Genomic DNA, 8,872 nt, shown 5'->3' on the forward strand with positions numbered 1-8,872 from the left:
TTTCCAGGCTCGGTTCTTGGCATTGAAGTCGCCTACAATTACGCTATTGTGTTGGTCAAACAGATCAGAGAGCTGATCGAGCGTAGATATTAAAGAACTTATAGGTTGTCTTGGGGGCCGGTACCAAACAGATAAGAAAACAGGTCGGCTTGGATGCTTGATCTCAACAGTCATCATTTCGCAGCTACCATACGTAAATTCTGGGTGAAAATCGCAGCTCAAGTGGTCCTTAACATAGATTGCTACGCCACCCCCACCAAGCTGTGACCATGGTAGGGATGTACTGCTTCTGTCCTTTCGGTATAGTTTATAACCTGGTATGGTTACAACATTATCAGGAATGGTGGGATTTAGCCACGTTTCTGTTAGACAAAGAATATCCAGAGATTCTTGTGTCAATAGGTTCAATACTTCGGCTTGTTTACTCAGGAGACTACAACAGTTGGAAATACATATTCGGCATGCTTTTTGCTTCGGAGATCCCCGGGGTTCCTATGGCGAGTTGGTCTGCAGTAACCTCTGAATTTCTGCATCTGAAGCTGTTTTACCTTCGACAAGTATGCTGTCAAGTGGAAGGGAGCATTTGACACCATTGGCGCGGAGTTTCTTGAATGTTGGTAGGGTACGGCGTCGAGTTTCCTGTTGCTTTCTTGTCAGGTCATGATTAACGTATACGTTATGTGCACCATGCTTCAGGCCAAAACGATTTTTCATGAGGTGCGCCTTCGTATCTGCATTGGTTTTTACGTGAATTAACCTTGGTTTGTCCCCAGATGGCTTGCCAATTCGCTTTACCTCGATTGTGGCAGGGTTGATTTCAGGTACCAAAGTACGAATGAGTTGTGGGAGATTTTCGTTGTCCACCTCTGGGAGACCCGAGATGATGGCGTTGTCTCGGATTTCAATCTGCCTGCGGTCCTCTTGAACAATCTCTCGTACTGTATTGCATAGTTGGGGTACGGGTAAGGGAGGCTGGTTTTGGGCAGGTGGTACGACAGGGCATGCCTCACAGGGGGTCCGGTTTGGGGTTTCGAGGATCTGAACTCGTCTATGCAGGTCTTGGCAGGTCTTCTTTATGTCTTCGCTTGCAGCTGCTGAGCCACTTGTACTCTGCTTCAAGCTGTCCATGTTGGTGGATAATTGGAACATAGCTTGGTCCACATCTTTAACTACATTGTCAACCCGATTTGCAAGTGAACGTATTGCGGCATTTTGCTGATCATTGCTGTTGGTGGCAGCTTGTCTTGTTATCTCTGTCTCATCATACTTGGCAGAGAGGAATGCCACGCTTTCCTCTAACTCCCGTACCGTATCATGGTGTGATTTCTCTACCGTATCAATCCGTGTTTCGAGGGTTGCAAGACGTGCTTCCACTGAGAGTTTCAAATCTGATATTTGAGAACAATTATTTTCAATAGCTTTGAGAATTGTTGTCATTTTGCCATCCAATAAAGTGCTCATACATGTACGAAATTGCTCAACAAGGTGGTCTGCACTTACAATTCCCTCGGTAGGTGTCGCTAGGTGGGAGGGGAAAGTGCGACCAGGGACGGGTGAGAAGGCGGGCGTATTGCTACTAATTGGATAATCCGTGTCAGATGGTTTCCTTGGACCAAGGGATGACTGGCTTTGAGGTGACTTCGGCTGCGTTGTCACTATCTCAGCATCAGGTCTTGGTGATGTCTCCACACTCCGGGTGACATGCTTCCGTTTGAGAGAGTCCTCCCCTGGTGGAGCTCCTGCCAGAGCGGAAAGCACCCGTGTCAACCCTTCGAGCGACATGTTCGATTTCGAATTGACCACTGAAACCACCACAGCACAGTCCCACAGACACTGATATTCTGTTCTTACACTGCTACTATTACTTCTACGGAAAGGTTAACTCTGGCTTTGACGTTATACACTGGCTTGGGAACGATACATACAGAGCTTCAAATTTTGCATCCGTATCACAGATATAACCACCCCCAAGATCAGGCGGGAGCTGGTTCCACAGGACTGCGCCGATGAACTGAACGGTCGCTCAATCCGCAGGACCCTGCCAAAATGGAATGGTACTTGGAAAAGGTGATGTGTTGCTCCCCGAGTGCGGTCACCGATAACCCTCAGGAAGAAGCTGGTGAAGAGGGAGCTAGCTCGAGAGAACAGACAACGACGGACAAAGACGAGGAGCTTGATGTTCAACATGTCCTCCAGGGTGGTGAGGCGGAGCGGTTGAAAGATCGGGCTGGTGCGCGACCACGGTGGCTGCACTGGCAGACCGAAGAAGCCGCGGATAGCGCACTTCGTTAGCCATGTAAGGGGCTCCATGTTGCCAATTGATAGTGACGGATAAACGCGTTGGAAGCGTACGACAACCTACCCTGGATCATCGACCCGTAAAACAGGATCTTTCACTCCAGGGTGAGGCTTCAGCGGCTCAGCCACAGCGCACCTGCTGGATTGTGTGGTTGACGTGAGGCTCGCAGGAGAGCTGACCATCTACCATGACGCCCAGGTACCGCGCTTGTTCCACAACTGCCAGGGCTGCATTCCCACAGCAAATTCGTGTGTCATCTGTGGCAGGGACTGGGCCTCTTGGGGTAATCAACAGCGCCTGCGGTTTCTTGTGGTTCAGCATTAGTCCGAGGTCCTCCAACTACTGGGACAGGCCAGTGATGGCTGTGCTTAGAGAGGAGCACACTTGTTGGCAGCTGCCCAAGGCTTCGATTGCAATGTCGTCAGCAATTTCCTGGTTTGTGACCTGCTGGGGCAGGCAGCACTGAAGGTTACGGATGTACAGTGTGAACAGGAGGGGGCCTAGGACGGATCCTTGCCGCACCCCTCGACTGCATGCGACGTATTCTGGAGCAATTTCCGCCCACCACTACGCGTTGAAGCCGCTCACTCAGGTAACCAGTGAACCATAGATGGACAGTACCGCCGACCCAATGTCGGATAGCTCCTGTGTCAAGATGGTGTGTTTGACACAGTCGAACGCCTTCGATAATATCCACGAATATCACACCTGTGAGTTTGCGCTCATACTTCCCTCTGAGCCAGCGATTGACAGCTAGCACAAGAGCGTCCTTGGTACTGTGGTTCTTCCTGTACGCGAACTGCCAGTCAGGGAGAATGCCGTGATCGGTCAGAAAGGATGTGAGCTGGGCTTTGACAATCTTCTCCAGGAGACGAGAAACGACTGGTAATAGAGAAATAGGTCGATACGCAGTAGGCTGGCAAGGATCAAGACTGCCACCTTTGAATAGCGGCGACACATTAGCAATTTTAAACTCATGGGGAACACACCCCTGACATAGCGAAGTATTGAAAATCATACTGAGCGAGGGAGCCAGTATTGGTGCCAAGGTTCTAAGGACAATACCCGGCAAGTCATCATGTCCAGTCGCTTTTGACGAGTCAACGGACTGGAGAAGGGCCATAACGTCCTCCGTCGAAACAGACGCAAATTCCGTGAATGCTGGTGCTTCACGTTCAGCTGGTACGTTGGCGCACAGCGTGGCTGGTCGTCCAGGGTCATGTACAACTTCGCAAAATGTTCGGGAGAGGATTTCAACAGGTACTTATGGGGGGCTTGAACTTTTCGCTCATCCAGTCACCACATTTATCGTATGCCAGAGCTTCCGTCCGTCTTTTCCGGCCGACTGCAGGTGAGCTTGGAAATACTGATCCTTTAGCTTCCGATCTAGCTTGCGCGCGGCTGCGCGGAGAGTGCGGTGTTGCTCTCGCAGGTGGACATCGTTTGGAGAGCGTGAAAGAAGTCGGTGGGCCTTGTTTCGTTGCCGCACAGCAGATACAAGTTCAGGACACAGCCATGGACATGGTCGGCGCCTCGGCTTGCGAGGAGTTTGTAATGGAGCGTGACGATCTAGAGCAGTAAACACCTTTGCGTACCATTCGCTTATCATTGCATCAACATCACTCGACTTGCTGAAGATCTCAAGATTGCAGTCCTGCAAGTCAGCATTAAAGTGCTCCCAGCTTATCCTCCACGCTCGCCTCTTTTGAGATGCAACTCTTTCGGACTGCCGGGTGGTGACGATAATGTTGGCCGTAAATGCGTAGTGTCCGCCAACGTAACCAGGTCATAATTATACAGTCAGCGAGTGCGACAAAATGGCACAAAACTGACAAGGAGTACTGAGACATTCAACGACCTGCCACCTAGCTCCAACACATCTACGAGGCGAGAAGTGTGACTGTATAAAGATCTGGTTACGTTGGTGGACAGTTAGTCATAACTCGTAACATTTTTGTCGTTATTCCTTTTCTTATAAAGAACTCTTCCTCTCCTCTCCTCCATGCGCTCTCACAGCCGACTCACTGCTACCCTCGGTAGCCATTACACACACCAACAGCCATACAAGGAAGGGTTGCAGGTAGATACTGAAAATTCCTCCTGACAGCTGTTTCGCCTTCATAAGGGCTAAGGCTCATCATCACCCTTCCTTGTATGGCTGTTGGTGTGTGTAATGGCTACCGAAGGTAGCAGTGAGTCGGCTGTGAGACCGCATGGAGGAGAGGAGAGGAAGAGTTCTTTACATTTTATTGGCCGAATAGTACCGTTCACCATTTGAAATCTCCTTTTCTTCCATAATTAAATTGGCTCACCACCCGAGTTCAACTTTATCATCATTATGTGGTGTTATTTTGAATATTTCAGTGCAGTGGAGCTGTATTTTATGGTTGAATAATTATTTTCGTGGCAAGGACGCACCTGGCGAAGTGGCAGTAAACACATTGCGCGCAAAGGCTCTGTTATATTACTTACGAAGTTCCACTGTGGCACGGAGCTCTCCTTTCTGCACAAAACCAATGAGTAGGCAGGTGCGAAGAGGTGCTCTCGCTTACCTGGTTTTTATTTCACTTCGCACATTCAAACGGGATTACGACCAGGGAGTCGTATAGACCCGGGAGGCGACACGCGCATCACTTGTGCACAACCATGATCGACTCAACGATTCAATATATTACGACCTGCTCGGTGTGGGACAAGTCCGTACATAGGTCATAGCGCGCGGGAAATCCGTACATAGCGAGAAATCGTCGTCTTCGTCCTTTCGAGAACAATTGTCACGGGTCAGACTTTCGATCTCCATTGCCGAAATACAGCCATCTGTGGCCATCGCTGAGGAGTTCACTTGTTCACTGTACTGGCTTACTCGTTTGTGAGACCCCGTGGGTGTCTGGATGGACCATCTGAAGTGAAGTGTGGTACCACAGTGCTTGATGTTACTCCAGTCACGAAGTATCTCGGTGTCATGCTTGATGACCAACTGTCCTGGAAGCCCCAAGTGGACTTTATTGCCAGCAAGACTGCTACTACAATCGGGCAGCTCTGGCGCCATGGACGGTGCCTTTCACTCAATGCCCGCCGGGCCTGGTACATGAGTATGATCCAGTCTGTTCTCTGCTATGCCTCAAACTGTTTCTTTCCTGCTCTATCCAAACTGCTGCTACATCGACTGCTACGCATTGCTAAGTCTGGCATACGAGCCATCTTCCAACTCCCCAGAAGGACCCCCACTGCTCCCCTATTTGCCAGACTATCAATGCCTCAGCTCCACCAGCTGTACGTGCAACGTCTGCTTCTCTTCGTCTTCCGCTGCCTTCATGGCAGAGCCAGCTCACTGTTCCAATCCTACTACTCCCTCATTGCCACGGATGTGGACAGAAGTTGTGTCACGCGTGGTCAGGTCAGCCAGCTGCTCAGAGTGCCGTTCCTACCTGGTCCCTCAGGCCGTAGCTCTATCGCCTTTGTTGGCAGTACCACATGGAACTCTCTCCCTGCTGATATTCGCGCTTGCGACGTACGCCACACGTTTCAAGCATTGCTGTCTGGCTATGACCTCATCTCCCTCGTCAACTAGCTCTCCGATGTTGTGCCTACTATGTCTTCTTCACAGATTCTGCCTGAACAGATGCTCATCAATTATGTTCTTGTCCTCTATCCTAGTCCAAATCCTGCCTTGCCCATGCATGACTCTCATGAAATGCCCGTACTAAATAGTCTATAGAGCAAGAATATTGTATATCATACTTCTCTCATCAACTATGATAATACCCATTTCATACCCCCCCCCCCTTCATAAAATTAATACCTACTGTTTTCTTTCCTTTCATTTCATCTTCTTTTCCGTTCCTTTCTTCTTCATACACATTTTAAACATTTTCATCATATTGTGAGAGCCGTGGGCCAACAGCCCCGGTGAGAAGGCAGTCTTGCCTGTTCATATGGTGAAGTAAAATAAAGAAACAACAACAACAACTCACTGGCTTTGCACTGCCACTGGAACTCTGAGGCACTTTGACCACCTAAGATGAGGTAATCCTTTCTTTACAAATTGCCTCAATATTTTCTCACCTTTAGGGCAATGAAGTAAATTCTTTCCTCATGACTAACCTTGACAGACTAAGTTGCCCTGTCCCAGTGATCTACAATACTTATATTGCACATTTGTGAAATATTGGACGAATCCAGATAAACGAAATGACTTACATTCGAAATTACATTTCCAAAGTTTTCCTTCACAAATAGTCCCAATTTGTTCTCACCTTTAGGGCAATGAAATAATTTTTTTCCTCATGACTAACTTTGACAGACTAAGTGGCCCTGTCCCAGTGATCTACAATACTCATATTGCACATTTGTGAAATATTGGACGAATCCAGATAAACGAAATGACTTACATTCGAAATTGCATTTTCCAAAGTTTTCCTTCACAAATAGTCCCTATTTGTTCTCACCTTTAGGACAATGAAGTCAATTTTTCTTCAGGACTAACATTGGCTAACAAAATGGCGCTGTCCCAGGGATCTACAATACTTATAATTATTACACATGTGAAATATTGGGAGTCAGAGTGAGGAAATGGCCTAAATTGAAGCTTGAACTGTTCTGCCATGTTTTATGCAGTAAACGCAGGGCTGAGAGCCCGCAAGAGCCATCCCGTAAGATCTTGTGCGCCACCAACCAAACCTTCGGTGAATGTTCACAAGGTTAGAAGCTCGCACAGATAACACACATTGGATGCTAATACAATGCAATCAGGAATGTGTGCAAATACAACAGAATTAATTCCGAATAAAGTCAACAATAGCTGCCTCAACACAGTGCTAACAACCTTCCGCGTTTTCCATATTCGAGTGGAACGAAAACGCTGCAGTGGAGAGTCCTTAGAAAGGACTGAAAAAATATCATCATATCGCTGCACGAGATCATCCTTATAAGTTATAACGTCAGCTGATCGTACTGTGGTGGATTCATACGGCGGTAAATACACACCTGTCCACACACGCTCTCTAAACTGAAAAGTTACTCTGGCACAGAGCTCTCCTTCCCACCACCACCATCATCAGTTCGCATCTGGCGCCTAGTCGATGCAGGGTGAGTGGTGTCCGATATAGCATGCTGGTACATCAGGTAGCGCATGGTTGATTAATACGGTGGTAAATACACACCTGGCAATATGGCGGTAAATACACGCCTGCCCAGACACGCTCTCTAAACTGCAAAGTTATTCTTGCACAGAGCTCTCCTTCTCATCACCACCACCACCACTGCCACCACCATCAGTTCGCGCCTGGCGCCTAGTCGATGCATGGTTAGCGGTATCCGACATAGCAGGCTGGCACATCAGGTAACGCATGGCACATAGAAGATGGCAACGACATAGCTTGATTGCGACGTACATTTCGTTCTCCTGATTGTGCTGTAGCCTTAAAAAGGAAATAAGACAATGCATGCACATGACACAGACAAGTAATTACTAAAAGAGTTGGTGGACAAGCCGTTGATTATTCACTCTCATTGTAATATCAAAAAGTATTCTTTCTAGACCAAAGAGTGGTATATTTGATAACATTTAATAACACGAACTTAGAAGTTGCGACTTCGGCGGTAATAGTCATGAAGTTGATTGTTCCAACTAGGAACACACGCTTCTTGCCGAACTTGACACTTGACTGACTCACGACTGCCATCCGGAGCACACGAGGAGCACGTCGCACCTTCCACTCGGCAAACCTGCAAAATGTTTCGTTGTTCTGAACAACATCGTCACATTCTTTATCCACTGACGATGTTGTTCAGAACAACGAAACGTCTGGAGAAGTATCGTAAAAATTTCTATCGTTATTAAATGTTATCAAATATACCACTCTTTGGTCAAGTAATTACTGTTACAAATACTGCATACTGCTTGATAACAGAGAAAGAAAGTCAGTGGTCACACAAGTTTTTGGTCGTCCCTGAAACGAAGATCGTTCCAGGGGGGGGGGGGGAGCTAAAATCTCTGTTGACTGACGCTATGCATACACATGTATATGCATGCGATTTTCGTCGTCCATTCATTTCGGAGGGTGGAGAGGGGGTCCGAGTACGAAATGATTGATGTTTTTTTCAGGGATGACTAAACACTTTTGCGATGACCCCTTATTGCATCAATTTATCGTCTGAACTGCGCAATTGAGTCCCACTTTTATTATTTTGGGTCCAGATTTCAAGACTCGTGAAGTTCGAGGCGAAAAGCAGGCCGATGAAGGGATGCCAGTAATTCAGTCTAGTCCGGTGTCATGGAGAGGGACCGATGAACCGGCAACAAGAGAATTCAATACGCATGCTACTCTTCAGTTCATTGCTGGGGAAAACTACTCAACGCCACGTCACTCCGGCAATTCAATGTACAAATCAGCAGCAACACTTGCAAACGTATTCCTACCAGCTGACCAGCAAGTTACCAGCCATCAGCTCTTCAAAAAATTCCAACTTAACAAAGAGAGGAGATGGACAGATCGGAAAGTATCGTGGCAAGCTCAGGACAACACACTTCCGGCCCTATGTAAAAACAGTGGAAAGTGCGTGCCATGGTAT

This window comes from Sycon ciliatum, chromosome 1 (assembly GCF_964019385.1).
Source record: "Sycon ciliatum chromosome 1, ocSycCili1.1, whole genome shotgun sequence".
NCBI classification, from domain to species: Eukaryota; Metazoa; Porifera; class Calcarea; order Leucosolenida; family Sycettidae; genus Sycon; species Sycon ciliatum.